The sequence below is a fragment of the Coloeus monedula genome, assembly GCF_965178545.1.
Source record: "Coloeus monedula genome assembly, chromosome: 4".
Lineage (NCBI taxonomy): Eukaryota > Metazoa > Chordata > Aves > Passeriformes > Corvidae > Coloeus > Coloeus monedula.
Genome location: NC_138784.1, coordinates 2,208,246 through 2,231,598, shown reverse-complemented (window position 1 = coordinate 2,231,598; position 23,353 = coordinate 2,208,246). Strand labels below are relative to the sequence as shown.

Here is a 23,353-nt window from a genome sequence, read left to right as displayed (position 1 = left end):
GTTCACGTTCAGTGAGATAAAGCTTTAAATAAGAGACCAACTGGAACCAGCAGAAACAACAAAACTAACAAAAGAAAAAGTACCTCATCCCAGAAGATGTTTATTCTCACCTCAAATCAAATAATAAAAAATGTTATAGTCATATATAAAAGGAGAAAAATCTAATGAGAATGTTTATGTTGAATTACAGTGAAGAATCCCACTTATTTTGGAAATAACAATTTCTTTTGCACTTTTAATAGCAATTTTAAGATAACCATCTTTTTTTGAGGCCCAGCTCCTAAAATATTTTGCCCTCAAAAGTGAAAACTCTCTTCCATTATTTCGGATTTTTCTCCATTTCACGGTACGTCACATCAAGTACTGTTACAGTGGAATATATTAGATAAAAGGAAGTAGAATCAAATTCAGGCTTCAAATTTAAAAATATAAACCCCAAAGTCTTTCAACTAAAGACAGGCCAAGATTTTCAGAATTAATCATTTCACATCCTTTGATTTTGGGTGCCCAATTTAAGCCATGTGCCGGATGAAAAAATCCCCTAAGATTTCCTAATCAGGAGACTGAAACCTGGAATATCTATGGCTTTACTCTTTCTTTAAGGAAACAAAGCTGCATCACTTTAAAAAAGCCACACCTTTCCACTTCTCTGTGAAATTGTTGAATTTCCAGTGCTGAAATATAGCCCAACATCATGGCAAGACTAAAGTCAAACAATCACAATAAGCAATAAAAAATTCCAAACTAGAAGATGTCACATTTTAGAATTATTTCAAAACAGGAAGACAAATAGAAACAATAGAAGACCAGTGGACCATCAGGCATTCCTGAAAAGCGGCAAGGCACTTTGCTACCCATCAGTCTTTGGGAAGATTTTTCCTCCCTCAGGAGACCAACTGCTACATAGGCCCTTTTATTTATTAAGGCTTTTATGAATTTTTTTTTTTTTTTGTACTAATGTCAATACTTTTTTCATTTTGACACTAATCTCATTATCTGTTACTGTAATGCACATCAGCATACATACAGCTGCTAATTCTCTCCTCGTATGGATTTTCATGCTACACATGATAATGCAAGCTATTATCTGCATCTGGTTATCTTTTCTGACATAACTTCAGATGTTATTCTTGTAAAATAGAAGCTGCTAAAATGTTAACTGAAAATATGAATAAGTTAATGTGAATTTTGATGATATATTTTAACGTACTTTTCCTTCACATTTACGTGGCTAACACACAACAGTGTTTTTAGAATAATCCGGGTTAAGTAAACATTTAGAATGCTTTTGAACCACCACAAAAGCTTCCCTGCAATATAAAGTACACACACATGCTGTAGTTCACACAATGAATCACACACTAGGAACAAACATGCAGATCTTGTACACTGCTATAGAAACAGCCTGCTTTACTCATCTGACTTAGGCACTCAGAAATATTTCTGTGTGTCTGTCAGCCATGTCAGAAGGATTGCTGAGCTCGAGCCTTCATTGCTGTAGCATTACCACCACCCACAGGACACTCCACTGTTGCTGCAGCTACTAATCCTGATGAACTTCTGATGTGTTAAAGAACACTTTGCTTCTCAACATGAGTTAAACTGATAAAATAGTCAACATGACTGAAAAAGCCTGCATGGAAAACTGGACGCAACCAACTAATATGTTGCTTAGTTTGGAATTGCCAATGTACCTTGTGTTATGAAATACTAGATTCTACAATGTATAGTATAGAATTATAGAATATTTCAAGTTGGCAGGGACCCATTAGGATCATCGAGTCCAACTCCCTGCTTGTTGCAGGACTACCTAAAACTAAACCATATGACGGAGAGCATTGTCCAGACACGCCTTCAACTCTGCCAGGCTTGGAGCTGTGACCACTTCTCTGTCCCAGTGCCCTCATGGGGAGGAATGCCTGTTCCTAATGTCCAACCTGAACTTGCCCTGATGCAACTTCATTCCTTTTCCTCACGTCCTATCACTGGTCCCCAGAGATAGATCAGCACCTACCCTCCACTGCCCTCCTTGAGGATGGTGCTATCATTGCCCAAGATATCCAAGCGTTTTGTAGTCCTGAGAGACATAGAGAAGTGTCCAACTTAGGACATTTACCCCAAAATTTCCTTCGTCACTTCTTTATTTTTAAGGTCTGCACCCACAAAATATTTTAGCTGGCCATATCCTTAACCATAACATCTGAATTTAAAAGATCACGAATACAGTAACATAGCTGTGTTGTCTGGGGTTTTTTGTTTTGTTTGGGGTTTTTTTGTAGTTTTGGTACACAAAGAAAATTATTTACATCTGTGGCACATAGCAGAAGGAAAGCGAGGAAAAACTCTTCCCAAAAATGCTACTTAGTTTTGAAAATAAGAAAAAAGCCTGTTCTGAAAGGTTTCAATTTGGCTTTTAGTTGCTCAAAACTCACTTCACCTTAGTTAGGGTTAGTCACCAAATCATGGAGAATAATGGCAGTGTTTGGAAAGCTCAATTGCTTAACCTAAAGAAAAAGAAAGTGATGACAGGAAGATAAATAAGCAATGAAAGAAACAGGACTGACCACATCACACAGCCCCATCACCACAGCTGGGTGTGTGATTGACAGTCAAAGGAAAGTTGCCAAAGGTTGAACAGAGTTCTTCATCTAATGCATTCAAAAATTAGGATCAGCGGAATTACACACTGCTGAAGATCTACACAGAATTTAGTATGACTGGGTCAGGTTTTTTTTAAGAACTGGAAGTGTTATCTGGGCCTTTTCCTTTGCTTTGTTTGGCTCTATGTAGCAGTTCCAGCTTCTCAACTAGTTTGTCACTGCCCTTCAACATGATAACAAGATCAAAAATGGTGCATTAAATTCCTAACTAAAAGAAACAATAATTGCACTGTGCTTCACAAACTCGGTTTAATATTACCACCTCTGTTGCACATTGCATCCAAGCTAAAAGACAAATCACCACACTTAAACTGTTCTTGTTCAACTGCACAGCACTCAACTACCTCTTGTGCCTGTGAACGCCTCCCAAAACCTCTCATCATTTTGTTACACTGTTCCTTGCTGTTCTGCACCACTTACATGACAAGGTAAGGAATGCCAATGAAAATATTAAGAGATCCTGAAAATTTAACTGGGCTGCTGCATGTGAGTCAAATCGTCCCATGGTGGCTTTAAGAGATGGGGGGTGGACTTCATTTCCTGAGGCTAGGAAACTTTGATTTCTAAAAACAAAGCGTGTGTTCAGGTCAGCACTGGAGGAGGCAAAGGATGAAGGCTGTGGGAAACTAGCTTGCCCCAAATTTTAGGAACAGGAGCCCAAGAGTGTCTGAATCAAGAGGTGTTAAAGTCAAGACTTCAAGCTGATCTCTACTTCACATGGATCACTGTCTTTCTTCAGTGGTAACCATTATTTGCATGATATCAATGCACATTTCCTGATGCAATCAGCCCATCAGCTAACATATCTCTCCCTGTAGCTAAAACAACACTAAGGTGTTCTTCCAGAAACAGCTGATGGGAAGATAAGAGATAGGGGAGCACACACCATATGAATCTAGGAACTCAATGTAATAAAAAAATGCTATCCAAACCCTCCTATAATTTAGAAACACCTCAGAAAAGAAACACATCACCTGACTCATTAGCAACAGATGAAATTTACTGGTGGCATAAGTTATTAACGCTACATGGAATGTTTCATGAGGGAATAAAAAAAACAACACCAGAAATAACCAGGGTGCTCTCCAGTCACGAGACAGTAGCCCAGCTACATACAGTGGCGAAGTCAAATGCTGCTGTCTTGGTATTCTCAAAAAAAAAAGTAAGAAAAGAAAAATTTCCTCAACCAACTGGCTAAAATTGAGGGATTATAAGCAGAGGTTAAACAAAGTGTCTTTGTTTTAGTGCAACAAGTCCACATCAAATTAAGCAAACTACAGGTTTGCTTTCAGACAAGGCCAAGTACAAGAAGACACTCTAAACACTTCTGGTAAACATCCATAGCACCTCATGTTTTCATTAATCTCTTATTACAGTTTTGTAGATAAAATCCTTTTCATCTATTCGTCTAGCTAATGTGCAGCTAAATAAAAGACTAATAAAATTAATGTGCAGCTTCCCAACTACTTAAATTCTCAGCACCTATTCCTAGGAAGCAAGTTCTGTGATGAAAATAATGAATACATTACCATAATTTCATAACTAGTGTAAAATTTTAAATCAGACTTCAGAGATTAAATATCAAATTAATTATATGTCAGGTTTGATAACTATTTTTGAAAGCTGACAGCAATTGAACTAGAAAAGAAACCTTTAACCTTAAAGCCTTTCAACTTTTAGTTTTTATTGTCGCTAGGAACATTAAAAATACAAACTTCAGGTGAACTCTGAAATAAGCCTGTAACATAGTGGTATGGGTGTTCCTTTGTTAAGAAAAATAGTAATACTTTAAGGCCCTTAATTAAAGGATTCAGTAGTTCAACAAATAAGTTTGTTCTGTTGTATTTTTTTTCCTGCTTTTGTTAATTGAGCAAACAGATGCAAAGCCAAAAATGACATTTATAAAATGGCTGATTAGGCTTTGGTGTGGATTCCTTCCCCCTGCAACATGCTGGGTTAGTTGAATTTGGCCCTAACAGTGTGGGAAGAAGTCCCAAAGGTGCTGTTCTCTTTACCTTTAACTCCAGCTCACAAACCAACTGCCCTGTGAACAGATCACACACAGCCAGCCACTCTCTGCTCAAGAGACCTGCACCATTTGGCTGAAAAAAGCGTTTTCTAAACAGCAATAAAATCTTCCTTATGAATGGCATTTTACTGCGGTTTCAGAGGGTATTTTTGTGATATAAGAGAACACGTCTTTTTTAACTGCAGTCCCACTAGCCAGAAGAGAAAACAATCACAATAGAGCAGTTGTTTTCGTTCAGATGGGCAAGCAATCTTTTAATTCCTTCTAGAACAATACGTGATACAAACAATAATTAAAACAAAAATAAAATGTAAAAATTAGCCATTGAAACCAAACAAAAAATTAAATATAATGTAAGGAGAAGAAAATTTTAAAAGCAAAGCATTTAAGAGCCATGCTAGAGTAGCTTGAAACATCTATCCATATGTAAAAAAGCTATGAAAAGTCCTTTCTAAAAATTTGAAGGAATTTGGGATAACAGTTGAACATTATTATTCTGTCACCTTGATAACCATATGTTAAAGAATCAAGATGTCTCACACATTTAAGCTGACAATTACTGAAAATCCAGTCTTCAGCAAGAAGTATTAAACCAAGCAGTTGCCAAGGACAAAGACCAAAGCACAATGGATGTAGTAACTCAGTGGAAGAGGATTTCTGATAAGAAGATATACATGCACAAGAACATTCAGAGTCTTGCTCGTAGGGAAAAATGTAAGGAAGTGATGCTATCAGGACCATTCTAAAATAATGTAAACCTGTCCATTTGAGGGCTAAAAACCGGATGATTTTACGTCACTGAGATGCCCAAATAAAAATCGGATATAATTTATCTTATCTACTTAAAACCAAAATTGTTTTCGAGATGAATTTTTCTAAAAGATTCTCTACACAGATGTGAACTGAAAAGTGTTTACTCTGTTAGCTGCAAGGAAGTTGCAGGAAATCTGATCCAAAGCTGGCCATTCCCAGAGACTATATTGGGAAAAGTACCCAAAAGGATGGGGTTGATTGCAAAGCCCTGTTATCACACTCATCAAACTGTGATGTGTGCTACAGCATCTCCATTACCATGAGAATGAATCTGAGATGGGAGGGACACGGCTCTATTTTGGAATCCACTGGTGAGACCAATTTCTGGTAGCGAATGCAGACCACAAAGACTCTCAGAACGGCATGTCTGGCATATTTCTTTCGGGTGCTTAGCAAACATTTATTAAGAGATATCTCCTCTTCTGAAATACATTCTGAATCACTGCCTGTGACAGCCCACATCGGGTTAGTACGAAGAGTGCCTACTGAGATGATTAGTTACAGACTTTTGACTGCCTGGCAAATGGGGGACAGCAGCATTATTTGTAATAAATATCCCACACACAGGGCTGCACAGCCTGTCTGAACAGTGCAGATGGTTTAGTCCCTCCTCCTCTGATACAGCTGTAACACTGTATTTTCAGTCTGGCACACAGGAGAACACAGCCAGGTATATTCTGCCAGTTAAGTGAATACCACTGGGGTTCTGGAGAACTCAGTGAGTGTTGAAAAGCAACGTTTATGAGTCTCTCTTCACTGGAGGTTTCTCTAACAGCCCTGGTAAGCCATGGACAAGGTTACTGTCTTATGCATTTGAGGAGGGATTTCTACCATTCCACAGCATGTGGATCTGATACAGAACAAGTATGTCCATGAGTATTATGAATACATACTTTAATTTTTAACATATTATGAAGGAACACATCGGAAAAAAAACCTCCAGTGACAAGATGCCCCATGTGTCAGATATCTGAAATATACTCTCACTGATAGCCTCAGAGATCATAGCTTGGCTAATTAAATTAGCTCTAGTTTGGAATGTGTACTCAGAAGGATAAATTCTTTATCTAGGCAGTTACACTACTCCATTGAACTACTTTTTCTTTGGTGACCTTGAGGCAAATGAGGCAAAATTAAGACTTTAATTGAGCTGATCTCCCTATCAGGGCCACTGCCTTGATGCAGGATGTCACTGAGACATTTTCTGCCTCCCTTCAGTGAACTGATTTTCCAAGTAATTGAGGAACACTCCCTAATCAGGAAATATCAGCAAACAACAGCCTTTGCTGTCAAGGAGAATATTACTAACACAAATAGAATATATTTTCTATAAATAATCTATCTTTTTATATGAAGGCATACATTGGAGGTTGAGAGACATAAACAGTGTTGAAAATCTAAGTCATATTAATGAGGCTATGGTCAAAACAAGATACAGAAAGACAACAGGAGCTTTCCAGTCTGGTCCTACTTAGAAATAAAATTTCTCTACCTCTAATTCAAGAAACAACTATTCCAAGATGCAGAAGAAAACACACAACATAATCCTTCCTCTCTGGAATTGTCAAGAAATCAAATGAAATCCCTTTGAAGGTGGTGTTGGGTTTCTTCTTATTGATTGCTTTCTGCTTGTACACACTGGTGTAAAGAAATTAACAGTGTACAGACCCTTTAAACTAATTTAAAAATTTTAAAGCCATGCAGCTTTAAATCAAACTCACCATGGCTCAAAATTATCATTTCCTCACAAATATTGGCTAACTAGTAAGAGGTATTTATAGCTATTTTAAAAAATGATAACATGGGAAAGATTATAGCCATCATGAAAAAGAACTAGGAATTCATACCTGCTCCTGAAATTGGGAATAGTATGTGTTTACCCCTTCTATTTAACTTTAGAATAATCTTCCAAATGTTTGGCTTTTGTTCACAGTATAGGGTTTTTGCCCAAGTTACAATAATGTCTGAAGTCTGAAGCCCTTAAAAATAGAAAGCAGACTCCTTCAGCTGTATTTCAGCTGTCATTTGTTCATGTGATCCAAACATATTAAGAAAGAACACGGAAATAAGCAGTCAAAGGAAACAAACTGTCAGAAACCGTGCACCATGCCCCCACTCTCTGAGCACACATCTGCATATTCCATATTTAAATGGGAAACCTGTGCTGAAAGCAGGAGATACAAGAAAGGGAAGTAGGCATGCCATGAACTTAGGAGAGAAAACATACAGCTATTTGCATTTCTCTGATAACCTTTGTATAATGCCACTGCATGGTGCCTACAAAAGCTCTCCCTGCTGCTTATGCTGTGGGGAACAGTCCCCTTAATTGGGACATATGATCATGAAATATTTCCTTTAAGAAGAAATGGCATTAAATGTTGCAGTTCTATATAAGTGTTCTACTCCAAATACAACAGGAAAATCCATTATTTCCACATTCTAAGTCAGTGGCCACTTTTGCAGTATAAAGTGTCATTTTGCAGTATCCTAATAAAGTTTTTACTATCAACTTCATTTAATGCTTTCTCCCATTTTTCTGCCATACAGGGCAGCCTTAAAGTAAATGATAAAAAGAAAAAAAATGAGCAAGAGGAGCAAGTGCTAAAAGAAAAGACAATTCACAAAGATTTGAGGCATCAATCCTTTAAAATATGCTGACATCCTCAATAGTGAAAATGTGTTTGCTCTTATGTATTTTACATATATTGCTAGGAGTTAGTAATTTAAAAACCCATTTCTAAGCTGTTTATTACTAAGTGAAATTGCTAACATATTCTGCTGATTGATTTACAGAAGTGAAAAATTACACACTGAAAAGTGAATGTGTATATCTATCTAGTAGTTGATTTTAAGTTAAGAACATTAATAAATTTGGTACAATTACCTGAGAATTCAGGGGCATCCTGCAAAACCAAGAATCCTACCATCAGGAAACTCAGAATACACTTGTTTTAAAACACTGCAAACTAATGGAACTAAAGTGAAAATAAATTCAGACTACTACAGAGTGAGGCAAGCTTAGGAAAAGATCCAAGGATGAACACATTATTGGTGCTCCTGAAAGAATGCATGTTCAAAGGTACAGTACACCCACTGAAGTAAGGTAAGAGTCCTTATCCTTACAGATACTGGTAGGGTAAGGTTGCATTAGGTCACCTCTCTTTTAGTTCCAAGCATGTGGGACTTCTTTAAACATGGCATGAGCAACTCAGGACCCTAAAAAACTTAGGGCTGAGCAATACAGGAGAGGAGGAACTAGTAGGAAAGGAGCCTCACTTTTCTGTTGGGTTGGCACCTTTTGCTTTTGTTGTCAAGGCTGGCCCTGAGCAGTCCATCTTGGCAACTGCTACTTGCTGGCAGCTGTAATTTCTAGGATGAAACTAAGCTCTCCTGCATTCACAGGGAGCATTTTGCAACTCGAGTTTGCAATTCTTGCTCATTTTTGGTTTTGTATAAAAAGAATTACATTACTTGTAATGGTAAGGTTCATTCCAAAATGCTTTAAGGAAGGATGCTGGAACTGAGTAATTCCAACCCCACCGCCACCCCAAAACTACCAACATGCTTGATCCCAATTTCTATCAAATCTGTTCAGTCTTGTAAATAGATACATAGGAATGTTCCCTGTAAAAGCACTTCACATTGAACTGAGTATGCTGGTCACTAAAGGGATAGCAGACACTTTACCCCATGGAGATCGGAGTTAATTACTCAGCCATGAACAGAAAGTGACAAGTGGAAACATTTTGTTCTCTAAGGAAGCAAAAATACCCCATTTCTTTTAATTAAGAAGAATAGCCTATCTGCTGGATGAGAAGAAATTAAGTAAATTACTGAGAGCTTGATTAAATCTGTCTGAATTGCCTGGGGTACTTCAAGAAGACTATCTAGAAAAGCAGACATATTCCAGTGTGAAAGGGCCCTCTATTGTTCACAAATGAAGAACATGTTATGCAGAAGAAGGGAATACTTGAAAACACCACCCTGAAAGAACAATGAAATGGAAGAGAGCCATAGAAGAGAAAGGGGGGAAAAAAAGAGTTCCTAATTTAATTATAGCCTAAAAATGTTAAGCATGTTTTATATCTTGCAATATCTCTAATAATCTACTTGGGATTTCATGGATAAGAAATTTTGTTTTCATTTTACAGTAAAGTGATTAAGAATGATTTCAAATTAATCGACTGATAGCAATAGAACTGTTCACTGAATCTATAAACTGTATGACTGTAATAAATATCTATGCTTATCTAAGGTATTTTTCATCCAAAAGATGAGGAATTATTTGCAGAGATGATGCATAGGCCTGTTAGGGAAGCTGGTTTCACAGGAATGAGGACAGCAAATATTAGCTAAGTGGCCAGTGAAGTAATGCTCTCAACTGATCAGTAAAGTAGTGAAAGGCACATCTGAATCACGATCGAATGCCCTCATCTGAGGCACACCTTGTGTGCAGGTCAGAAATGGAACTTGAACTTCACAAGTAACACAAGAACAAAAGGTTCCAGTTCAGGCACTGGCGCAGACTCAACACATGAAGAGTAACTTCCCAGCCAGCTGAAAATCTCACAGCAGAAAAATGCTGTCTCAACAAGTGAGCTGAGAAGAAAATGCAGGGTCAACTATGCTCTATTTTATTTGCCCAGAGCCTGAGCAAGATAAAGGATGTGACAAAAAGGGATGTGAAAACTGCAAATGGAAAATGGTTCTTTCAGCCCCAATGATGAGACATAAGAGCAAACCTGGTAACTACAGAGGCGAAACAGTGAATCCCCTCCCTGTCAGATTAAAGGTCACTGTCCCAGTCTAAGCTCTCACCAGCAAGAAAAGCTTACTGAGAACATACAAAGAATTTGTGAAACAGCATTTCCAATTTTATCTTCTCTGATTCTATTAACAGCAATAAAGTTTGAGAGTATCTGTGTTTAGGGATGGGGAAGAAGGCGAGAGCAGTATTAGAAATCATGAAAGAAAAATGTCTGAGTAAACTACTAGACAAAGCTACTAATACCACTCTGACCTATATCACAGTGATACTGTATTCCAGAAAGCAGAAATTCTTTTCAAAATTGTTTAAAAACTGAGAACACATATAGAAATTTGCAAGAAGTAAAAGTGCAATGGACCCCGCTCCCCCTCTTCCCCCCGCAATTTTTCTTCTTTCTTTTCTTACAGCTGTACAGTGCTATGAAATAACAAGACCATTTTTGTTTACCCTGTTTTATCAGGTCACTATTACATAAAAGTTCTTACCAAAACCACACAAAAATTGTAGATCTTGTCCAAGAATACATACTAACTTACCATAGGAAGTCGGAATAATGGAGTAATTCTGTTTGGAGGGATGTCTGAGGATCACCCGGTTCAATGCCTTGCTCAAAACAAGGCCAAGTTAGAGCAGGTTGCTCCTGGCTTTGTTCAGATGAGTTTTGATTATCTCCAGTGTTGAGGGCTCCTCAGCCTCTCTGGGCAATGTATCAGTACCCAACTGATCACTGTTTTTCTGTCAATTATCTCAATGGGAGTTATATTGAACAAGCAGCAATTTTTGTCTGTTGCCTCTCAACCTTTTACCAAACATGTGTGAGAAGAGTCTGACTCTGTCTTCTCTAGAAATTTTGGAGGTGTATTTTGTGTCATCATCCGCACCACTAAAAAGACATTGAACACTGCTGATTCTCCTCTGAGCCAGTCATCTCATCACTGAAGGCAATCAGGTTGGTCAGGCATGATTTGTCCCTGTAAATCCAATACTGGCTGTTCCCTATCACCTTCTTTTCCTTCAGGTTCTTGGAGGTGACTTTGAGGAAAAGTTACCTCAAAAAGCTTCCCAACACATGAAGTTACACTGACTGGCCTGCAAGTCCCCAGATCCTCCTTCTCATCCCTCCTGAAGATGGGTGTGATGTTTGGCAGTCAAAGGGAACCTTCCCTGACAGGCAAAGCTTTTGAAGATGACAGAAAGAGTCCTTGCTTTGACATCAGCTGGCTCCCTCAGCAACCTTGTGTTTATCTGAGCCGATTCCATCAACCTGCATATTTCTAATTTGTTTAAATGACCTGCAGCTTGCTCTAACAATCCTGGGGTAATGCATCACTCCTGCACACTTTACATTATGTTCAGGGATCTGAAAGGAGTCCTTGAGGGTAAAAGAGCAGGAAAAGCAGCAACTGAGCTGATCCTTTTCAGCAACTTTTTAAGAAGTCCTGCCTGACTGCATTCTCTGTAACTACTGTACTGTTGCTGAGTCCAAGGCTGTTAAAGCTCGTGGTACTGTCAGTTATGGAACTGTTTGCACCAAGACTATTTTACCATAGATATACACATTCACTGCCTGGCTTTTAGAATTTTAACAGAAATAAAAATCTAGCCACTTGGGGGGATAAAATTTTGCACAGAAACTGGCCATTAAAGAGGAAGAATAATCTTCAGATTTTATTCCTTTGACTAAATGTGATGTGACACATATGGGTTAGTCAAAATGTTTAATGTTGCATGAAGTTTGAGTGATCATTCCATTTAATCTTCTGACGATGACATGCTATGTAATTTGTTAACTTCGGGATATAGGAAGATAGAGACACATCTTAAAATGTCTTCTAAAAATAACATTGTCTTTTGATGTTTCAAATAATATGGTAAAACCCCCACCTTTTTGTTATATCTGAAAAAATTGTGAAGGATTTCTCTCTCAGAGCATTTGACTCAAACCTCTTCAAAATTCACAGCATACTGTGACACACAAAAATTCTCCCTAGTGCCATGTCACTTGTCTTTCTAATGCTACCTCAGTTCAAAATCCCACTGGAAACCTGCATACTTTGTGACTATATGTGCTGAAAACAAAGGAGTAACACAAAGAGAAAAACGATTCATTGTTTCACATAGTTAAATTAATTTCAGCAGGTAGTAGGAAATTAATTAGATCATATGAGACTGCAGCAAAGTGAGAATTCTGAGATGATGTACAGCTGTGAATAATTTTGCTTAATTAAGATGCAATTAAATGAGGCAAGAAAAGAGGACTTTCGAAAAGGTACAGATCCCACTTTGAACAGGGAAAGCTCTGATAATCACTATACCTAAAGCAAATTTGAAAGGCTATGCCAGTGACATTTTTTAACGAAAAGCACAGTTCTATTTTGTGACCTCATCACCACCCAACCCTCATAACCAGGCCTGATGCCTTCATTTCTTCCTTTTCCCACTACCATCTCTAAGACGCCTTAATTCTCCTCACTCACAAGGATCAGACAGTTCTTAAAAGAAGAGTACTTTATAGTGTAAATAATTCCACAAAGCCATTTTTGTTCTAAGCAGAATTACAGGAAACATATATTTAATAGAAAACAACTACTACAGATTGCTATTTTTTGGAGACAGCCAAGGAAATTTAAATGGAAACTTCTTTGAAGACAATGTTTCTGTCTCTGCTAAGCTAAAACCACTGCTGACTCAACACACTTGAAATTTTTTTCACTTCCTGACATGGTTAATGACCAACATTGTGGCAGAGTGAAGACCTGGAGTCTTCTGAAGGTATGAAACTGAAGAGCCAGCCACATTTCCAGCGACATTTCTCCTGACCGCGCTGGCACTTTGTCAGTCCTCAGATCCACGGCTTCCTGGAGGTGCAGCACATGAGTCAGTGTGCAAAGGTATTTCCAGCACAGTGAAAAGCCCACAGGTACCACAGACTACATGCCTGTCACTTAAGTACTCTGCTGTTTTGTTTTGGGCTTTTTTAAAAGAATTATTGAATAGCACTCTGAGTTTCCTGTACTTGCTGAACTTTTTAAGCAATATTATCTGCTATTTTCTTACAGAAGGATGACATTTTAAACATTTCTTCGGTGGTTAGACATGTTCTGTTTAATATATATTTAGGACTCTGGAAAAAAGACTGAAATAATCCCCTCAGAGTTAGTATTTTGTTTTTACTTTGATTTTATAAGGCTACACTTGAGTTGCTACGCTGACATTTAATTTTACATGGACACTCTTAGCAGACTTTTATCTGGATTCATGCCAACAGCCTGTACTCATCTAATCACCAAGCCACTTTGCTTGTGGAAATAAGGTTTACAGTATTTCATTATTACTTCCTAGAGCATCAAATTCTCTTTGGTATAGCAAAAAATCCAGAAAACTTTCTTTTAAGAACTGGATTACTTGCTTTAAAATATGACAGACAGTACAATTAATTATGTGATCTAAACTAACAGAAAATCTGACAGTAGAAAGCAGAACACTGGAAGACAAGCCTCCTGTGGGATAGCTCCTGTCCAGTTAAGCTGCTTGTTACCTAGTTTGAGGCTGGAAATCTGACTTTTACTTTATCAATATAGCTCATTCTTCCCTTGAAAAACATGCAGTTGCTCATTAGAGCACTTGATGTCAGTCTTTTTATCTTTATCTATCTTGACTTTTGTGACGCATATTCAGAAGAACAGCTTAGAAGAACTGGACCATATGATTTTACAGTATTTTTTCTAATTTTTTTCACTGTTGCAGGTAATGACATCAGTATAGTGTTATTTGGCTTGCTACTCTTGAACTCAGCCAGCATTGGGGAGTTCTTTATGTGAAGCTGTCATCAGCAGAGACGCTTAGCAAAAAAACTTCTTATGGAAAACTGCTTTAATCCCCATGCTTTCCAAGACAATTTTATTTACTATGAATCAGCATGACATCCACTCTAGATCCTTAAGACTTCTGAGCAGTAAGTCCATGTCACAACAGCAACAGTGATGCAGATTACACGGTTCTATTCTGATTCACTGAGTTTGTCAACAGGAGAGAGACGATGAAAGCTTAATGGACAGATCAGAGAATTCAGAGGTATTGCACTGATTACTGTAAGCAAAGCTGTTCTTGATGGGAACAGAAATAATTCAGAGTATTTCTTCCTGTTAGAAGACAGACATACCTAACACATTTTTTACATATTCAGTTCTTTTCCATGAGACACATTTGCTTTGATGTCTGAAAAAATTGCTTTACATCATTCAGAGAAAAATAAAGTTATGCCTCCCATAGTAGCTTCCAAGGTAGAATGTAACTTCACAGAACAGCTATTTCTTCATATGTTGCAGTCAATGGTAATTAGGCAAAATCTGAAATGCTTAGGAAAGAAACTAGTGTACTTCAACCACTGTAATTTTCCTGTTTGCCCTGAAGAGAATTTTTTTATTTTGTTTCTGGCCAGCAGAGATTTTGTAGTTCCAAGAGCAGTCATTCCACCTATTTCCTTATGCTCTTGATTTATTTTAACAAATAAATGAAAACCTCAGCAACTAACCATAATAATTTTAAAAACTGATAAAAATAATACCAAAAAAATCAATAAACCAACTAAGAAACTATGAGGACAGAATGGACAATCTCTTTAACATCTTAGCAGAAAACTCTTCCAAGTTCCTAATCCTAACACCTCGAATCACAGCCATATCTTCTCTAGCCAAATTTTAAAATATGCTCTAAATGTGAGAAATAAAAGTTATGGTTACATTGCTTGTGAAAAGAGAAATTACAGGTCTTAGAAAGCCAGGTCTTAGAAAGACCAGAACCAAACAGCACCCTAAAACTGTTTCCCCTCTTATCATTAATTCCAGCATAGGCACAGGTATTGATAAAACCCTACAGTCATATGGATCAAAGTCGAAACACCTTTGACAGCTGGATTCCATAACATCTAGGACTTTATCAGGCAAAGCACACCAAGTTCCACTCATGGTGGCAACAGGCAAATACAGACTGCCCCACAGAGTCCTGCTCGTGCAGCAAAAGACAGTGTGGTTATTTCAGAGGAGAATGCTCACAGGGCAGAAAAAGCTTCCGGGCAGTTGTGTTTTTTGGGACCTGAAGGGGGTCATTCAAGGCCAGACCTCCTCTCCCCAGTAATTACAAGTACGCCAGTATGACACACTGAATACGGAAGGTACTGATGGATGACAACAACATGATGAACTTCCAACCTTTTTCCAGTTTGTGGGAGGAAGAAAAACACGCACCCAGGGCCACAAGTGCAATGCCTGTGCCAAACCAAGGTCACGACGCTGACACAATCTAAAGGCGTCAGCAGCATCGCAGCACCGGGGGATTCCAGTCACCACCACATTTTTCAGTGCTAATCATGAACAGCAAAGTCGGATGTTGGTTGATAACTCAGAATTTTAGTCTTTAAGTAGTGGCTTTCTGGGCAAAGACTGCCTGAAACAATTATGATCATTCCTTCTCCAGGAGTCACAGATGCTTTCTACCAAACAGACTTTATCAGCAAAGACTAAAATCCAACATAGTTTCAGAGCTTTCAAAGGCAAATGAGAGTCATTAGATAATGTACTCTTACTTGTATTATTTAGGCCATAGATGTTTACTCTGAACTACTCTACTGAAATCCCAAAACCTATGGTTAGCAACTGCTTTTAAAATATGAAAACAGAAAAATGAGCCATGTCTGAAAGACTCAAAACATACTGTCTCTTGGTAGACTTTCTTCAGTGGTTTATCACTTTGTGTTTTCAACAAATTCATCCTCCTCCTAATTCACTTATATTTAACCCTCAGTCCTCAGTTCTTTCTGACAGCACAGCACATTCAAACTGCACCAGAAGTAGTTCTGCGACATCACTGTAAGGTTTCAGGCACAGATGCAATGATAAAGATCCAGCAGTTAAAGTTTGTATGACTAGTATTTCAAAGGAACTACTTTTGCACTCCACAGCATGTGTATGTATTAGGGAACATGGCTAAGGCCAATCTCTTATCTTCTTAAACTAACAGATAAAACCAGTAATATTTAAACTGTCTTCCTTCAGCTCCCTGTTCCTGTATTTTTTTCCCTTTAAAAATTTCATTGGTTAGGCTTTCCCCTTCTTCCCAGTGCACAGCAGCATTGATTTACAATGGTTTGATATAAATTCTTTCCTTCTAAACATGCACCCTATTCAACCCATCCTCCTACACAGGCGTAACCAAATCTCTGATCTCTTATTTTGCAATCATGTAATTTGATGTGCAATCTTCTGTAAGATCTCAAGTTTAGCTGAATAGACAGTTTTATAAACACCCTTTTAAAAGTGAATACTGACCTTGAGGTGAGGCTGAAGGAAGCAGCAAATCCAGGAAGGAGATGCGAAAGAGAAAGAGTTAGAGTTTGTGAAAACAGAGTCCAGAGATAAAGCAGTTCAAGAATAAAGGACAAAACAAGCAGATATAAATCAGGTAGTGACACACAGACACACAATCATTCACAAACACAGAGCTGCATGTTTTATAGACATCTAATTAAAAAAAAAAAAAAAAAAGAAGAAATAAGAGAAAAAGGACCTTTAGATTAGATTACACCATTTCAATTAGAGGCAACTTTCTGTAGAGCAAATAGTCTCCAATATGTAACAGTTCTTGGAAAAAGAAAATAAGCCATCTTACAAGAAAACTTCAGATTTACATCATATCATTAGCAAGTACCATTATTCCAGAATTCTAACGAACATTTTGAAAATACAGAGTTTGACTATCTGAGATGAAACCTAATGTCTTCCTTTATGACATCTTCTAGGGGCTTATTTTCTCTCCATGAGCAAGACTCAATTTTCCTGCAGACGATCCCAACTTGTCTAAACAGACTAAAGAGAAAGGAGAAAAACCCCAAGCATGGAGTAAAGTCCTCAAGACCTGAAGATTTGCCAAAGCTAAAAGCTCATCTGTCTTAATTTTGACATTGAAGTCACCCCTTCCAAAGAGAAACAGAAAAAGCAGCTGCCTCTTCTTCCTACCGTATAATTCTCCTGTATAAGGTGCAATCTAAAAACAATAATGACCAAACAGGTATATTTTTGACAGTTCTCTCCAACATTGTTCAACAGCAGAACTGACCAAGACAAAATGCTGGAGTCCCCAGTATTACATGAGGTCCCATAGGTTCATTATTGCTTTTTTTTTTTTTTCCAAATGTCTCCAGTATCTTTCATAGGCATCTGCTGTCAATTTCACTGATAACAGCAAGGTAAGTCAACAAGGAACCATAAATACACATCTTTTCAATCTGGTTTTAATTTTGATGATTTTCAGTCAATAGAAGAGAGGCAAAGGAAATGTCCTTCTGTCCAAAGTAGCAATTTGGCTTTTACAACGCATGTTGTACTTTTCCCATGGCAAAATTTCACTCTAAAAAGGCAGGATATGGGCTGGATAAAAATATTTCTATAGGATAGGCTAACTGCTGTATCCTTTATTATTACTCTTGGTATATGGAGGGCTGTAAATGAAATTTGAAGACCTTATTTATGGCATAAATTTTACTATCAACCGTGTAGGGTATTGAATTTGTACAAGCAGCTGTTGTTGGTCTGTAACAGATTAAGTAGTGCAGAGGTACTTTTCTTTGGCTTCTGAACCAACATTCTTCAAATCAAGCTCTTCAAGGACAGCTGTTGTAAAGACTGTATTATTTGGGGATTTGGGGAAAGATGAGACTTGTAAAATGCCAAATACCACATCTCAGCCTTTGATCTTGAATTAACTTTAAATGTTCCAAAAGCCTTGGTTAATTCATACAGAAAAATGTGTAAGTAAGAATGCTGACTGAAATCCAAGACTACAAACAAATTTAACAAAAGGGAACAAAAATGTGAAACTAAACACATGGTTAAATATGGAAATAAATAAGCTAAGAGGAAAAATTTAGGGCTTCTCATTTTGTGTTTCAGGGATTCTTTGTTATTCCTGGTTGTGTCGTAATGATGTGATATTATTTCTTCAATTTAACAGTGAAAAACAGGCTACAACTCAGAACAGCCCAGTAGAATTTAAATGCGCCATACAGTTCTTCCAACTGCTATTAAAGGTAGCATCTTTTGCTGGCACAGGATGAAGGCAAAACAGTATGTAGAACACTATGCTGAGGTCACTTGCAATTTTCTGTGTTCTACAGAAGTATTATTTAACCAGCTGCATGGGTTTTAAACAGAGAATAATTATTGCTACATCTCCATTTTGCTATGGAATAATTCTTTCTTCCAAAGAAAAATACATTTTGTGTAATTGCTAGCCCCTTTTCCAAGTTTTTGTTACAGACGTACAAAATATTTTTTAGAAGTGTGGATTTTTAGAATAACCATAATATTTATCCAAACAAAAATAAGGACTATGTCTGAAAGCACACTAAAATTACAAACACAGTCTGTAAGTGTGTTATCACTCAAACTAAAACCAAGGCAGACACCTGAAATTGTCAGCCATTAGGAAGTAAATGGAAATCTACCATGGACTGGAGGTGAAGCCTCAGTTCATGGGCTACATCAGTGAAATTGAACAGAGGAGCACAGCAAGCATCTGCCCCAGGCAGCAGCCCCAAGCAAGCAGGATCAGATACATACCGAGACATGCTCATTACAGAGCAAAATCACAATTTTTAGTTTGCACTCTTTCCCTTCGAGCAAGAACACACACTTGCAGCATTCCTTACAAGATCCAGCAGCAGCGTTCCTGCCCAGCCCCATTAACTGTGTACTCCGATGCAACAGTCACACAGGGAGACGAGACAATTGTAATGCCAGCTGGCAGTCTCAGAGAAACCCATTTTCTGCTAAAATACCATCTCGTTAATTTTAAAGATAGAGCCGGCTTAAATCTGATCACTGGGTGAAGATCAAAAAACAGAGATGTGAACACTTAAGCACTGTAATTTAGAAATATCTATTTTGAAAGCTGTTGGATATTCGAGTTACAATTTTTTCCACATGCTTGTATATTATAGGGAGCAGAATAAGCCTGCTACGTTTGTCTCAGATGTACTTAGGATGTAGTTTATGTAACGATTTTCAGTCAACCTTTTAATTCCACTTGTTTGGCGGTGAATGATTGTGTATATTTATTACTCTGTCATTCCCTCAAAGCAGTCTGACAGGGAACAATAGGCATTTGATCTTCCTTGTGTCTGTCAAAGCAGAAAGGTTATTTATGTTTACCACCTTTGACATGTTTTCTTGATAAAAAGAATGATGGCTGGTCTTTTCCTTTTTTCTAGATTGGTATTTAGAGGGATAGGGAAGAGATGGAGAGACAGAGACAGAAGGTTTGTGTGTGCATCCATGCACACATGCATGCGTGGATCTAAGAGGACAAACCCAGCCACACACGGCCACAACGCAGCACTAAAATCACTCTTTCACTGGCTTACTGGCAGTTACTGTATATTCTTTTTGTTCTTTCTGTACTCCAAGATAATGTCAGGATCTGACACCTTTATTTTCACTCTATCATTTGTATAAAAGAGAGTTTTTGTGGGATTTTTTACTCCTTTTGCACTAGCTTGGGAGTATGGATACTCTCATATTGCTCAAAGATATTGACTGAAACAAAGCTACAAAAAAACAGCTTTTGAAGAGATGTAGTAAAGGAAGGTAATGAAACTGATATACAGACTAGGCTCATTACTTACGTGATGCTCTTTCTCCTCAAGTTTATAATTATTTAAATTACATCACAGTTCTTACACTCTACTGATCTATCAGCTGGATTAGAAGATATCTGCTAAATAAAATCCATCATTGCTACAATACAAGGCAAATGACAACTCCTATACTCATTACAGGCATAATAGGCATGATAGGGAGAGCTTGAAAACCACCTTGATTTAGTGATAAAAACAAGCAGGACTTCAGCACTAAGGAGAATTTGGCAGGAAAAGAAGCCTTCAAAAAAGTTCACAATCAGTGCTTCTTGTTACTGGTATTTCTGTAGTGCAGGGTCCTTCCTGGAAGATCCAACATCAGATCCTTAGTCTTAGATTAGCAGACAAACCGTGTTTTCAGCCCACTGCTGAATGTAACAAAGGAGTTGGTCTGTACTCAGTTCCATGGACATGAATCACTGTTTAATAGTGTCAGTCCTGCCTGCTTGAACATGGACATAATACCACGTTTTGGTGGTTCAATGAGGGGATAACACAGCGAGCTCATTCAGCCAAAGCCTGCACCAGCCCTGACCTCTCACCATGGACTAACTGGGGTTCTTCAACCTTGTATTTCAGAACAGTTGTTTCTGCAATATCACAAAGTTTCGGTTTCTCCCAAACGCAGCAAGAGGGAAAGAATGGGAAATGAAGGACACCTAAATAAAGAACAAATCAAAAAAGGATATCCCATTATATGAAAAAGGTGAGGATGGATTGAGGAGTCACCATAAAATCACTGTGATGGGGTTTTTATCTGGTGCTCTCTGCAGATGGATTTGCAATTACTGGCAGTGTCTCTGTGTCTCTTTTCTTTCCTTAAATGTAAGTTTCAAAAGCAGTTAGTGAGCGTTGATCTTAAGGCACTTTAACAAAGGCTGACTTCTAGAGGGCAGACGCTCTCTGAAAGTCAGCATACTTTCAAATGTCTGAAGTTAAATACCTGTAAGCAAATGTGCCTGCATCTTTTATTCTTACCTCTTTAAAGATGTTATATTGATATGAAATGGTTTTTGTCCTCCCTCTGTGAAACTTGATATGGGACTTCAGGTGTAATGCTGATCTTATATGAAGATAAAGCAAGACTGAGAAGAAAGAAATTACTTCTTCCTTTCCTAGCTGGGAAATTGTGAAAATCTTAATATTGAACAGATCCGTGTGCTCAGAGGTGGAGCTGGACTAATTATGGGCCTGACCCCTTCTTTCCATTACAAAACCCTGTCCTCAGTTGCTTACCAAATATTAAACCGTTGTGCTGCTACTTCCCATGAGAGGTTCAAACTAACTGGGGGTTTGGGGGGAGAATTTCAGCTGTGTCCTTCAAAAAAGGCAGCATTCATGTGGAAAAAATTTGTTCACATATGGTTCAAGATTATATCACTTCACATAAGATGTGAATTAAAATTAAAAGGCAATCTTCATCTTGGAATATGCTAAATCTTGAGCGATTTACCTTAGAATTTTAATATTTGCTTAAGGTACAGATTTTTGAGGGAAGTGGATGAAAAACACAACAACAACAGATTCTGCCTTGTAATAATACCATGCAATCATAAGATAAATATATTTGATTTGCTTTTATGTTTTATGGCAACAAAATGGACTGAAGTATTTTAAAATAATATGTAATTGTTTCAGGTTTTCCAATGCCTGAATCAGAGTTCAATTTATTTTTGGAGGACTAGAATGAGTTAAGACAATATAGAATTATAGCCATACCATCTCTCAAGGTTAACTTTAATGGTGACAATTATGACTTCATAAACACCTTTCTTTAATTTCTTTAAATTACAACATATCTTTTACTTTAAATTATTTATATGCACTGGTGTGGTCCTTGCTTAGGAATTCTCTAAAAAACTACTGAAAAATTCACAGGAACAACAAACTTAAAAACCAAAGACAATTATTCCAAGATATGAGTAGCAGTTTGAAAGTAAGTATTTCAGCTTCAAATTGTTGACTTAAGCTTAGGGCATAATTTACTAGTACAGTTTCCTTTACACTGTTCTAGGAAACTGTAAAGTTGATGGAAAATACAGCTAATTTCTCTCTCCATCTATCCTTCACAGAACATTAACCAAATGTATCTGTCTTAAAGACAGACAAAATAAGGTACTTAATTCTACTGTCCACATTTTTCAGCACTCCTTTGCGATCCCCAATGTTTTTTAATCTTTTATTTATTGTTGAGAAGAAATATTTAGGATGAGGAGTATACCTTTTGGCTGCTACAAATCAAAAGTTGGAAGGCTTCTTCTTGAAAAGGGCATCCTTAAATTCTTTTCAGGAAAACTCTCCAAATTCTCTTTCTTAAAATAGCCAGTAATTCCAGCTGTCCTTAACAGGACTGCTGGTATTCCACAGCTGAGTGCTGTCTTCCTTTGTTTCCAAAGCAAAGTTTCCTTCAGGCAAAAAAAAACCCAACCCTGTGTCCTTACAAGAACTGCCTATCTTATGTAGTGAGCATGCCAAATGAAAATCGATTTTAAGCCTGCAGCTGGAACCAGGACTTCCATATATATTCACTCAGTGCTTACTTCTGAAGCAACATATACAGATATAGTTACTGCCACCTCTAAGTACAAAGCCCGTTCTTATCTGCGCAGTGTGTGCACACAAACAGATATGTGTATAAATACCCATCTGAAGGCTGTGATGGCCATGTCCCAAATAAGGAGCATTACTTTTTGATTGTTTGTTTTCTTATTACAGGATAGTCATCACTATAAACCTCAAGAATAAGTCAATACTGACCTCTATCAATGACACAATTGAGAACACTTGAACACTGAGTTTTAGCTGGTTCAGGCAGAACTGGTAGCAGAGATTAGAACCAAAGGTAAAACACAGCAAGAGAATTAGAATTAAAAAGCAACAGCTTCTGTCAGGTTTAAATCAGGGAGAACAGCAGCAAACCTCCTTTGGACTGTGGTCACAACCAGAACTTGTATTTGACATAAGCAGTTCCTGTTTGACCTAAGGAAAAAAGCAGAATTGCAGCAGCCCCAAACAGCAGCAGCAGCAGCAGCAGCAGCAGCAGCCGGGCAGCCAGCGGCGACATTCCAGCCCGGAGGAAACAGAAGCCTTGTAGGGCACTCACTTTCCCAGGAAGTCCCACACAAACCCCCCTACGTGTTGCGGTGCAGGGACCGACACCTGGTAGGGAGGGTGCAATTTGCGGGAGCCGTGCTTTCTGAGGAAAGGCACAGTCACAAACACCCCCCGGACAAAACAAAACAACACAACTCAGGGGACCGGGGCGGGACGGGACAAGTGGGAAGAAAAAGCGAGGAAGGAAACAGAACACAAAATGAAAAGTTACAGAGAGACAGGAGGTTATGGAATGGCAATACAAAAAGCAAACAGTTAGTTACAAAGAAGTGAATAAC

General features: G+C 37.9%; 1 protein-coding gene across 4 annotated transcripts in view; it reads right to left on the bottom strand.

The window, feature by feature from the left end:
• ERC1 (ELKS/RAB6-interacting/CAST family member 1) overlaps positions 1–23,353 on the bottom strand; it is a 284,042-nt gene that overhangs the window by 138,687 nt on the left and 122,002 nt on the right. The window lies entirely within an intron of this gene.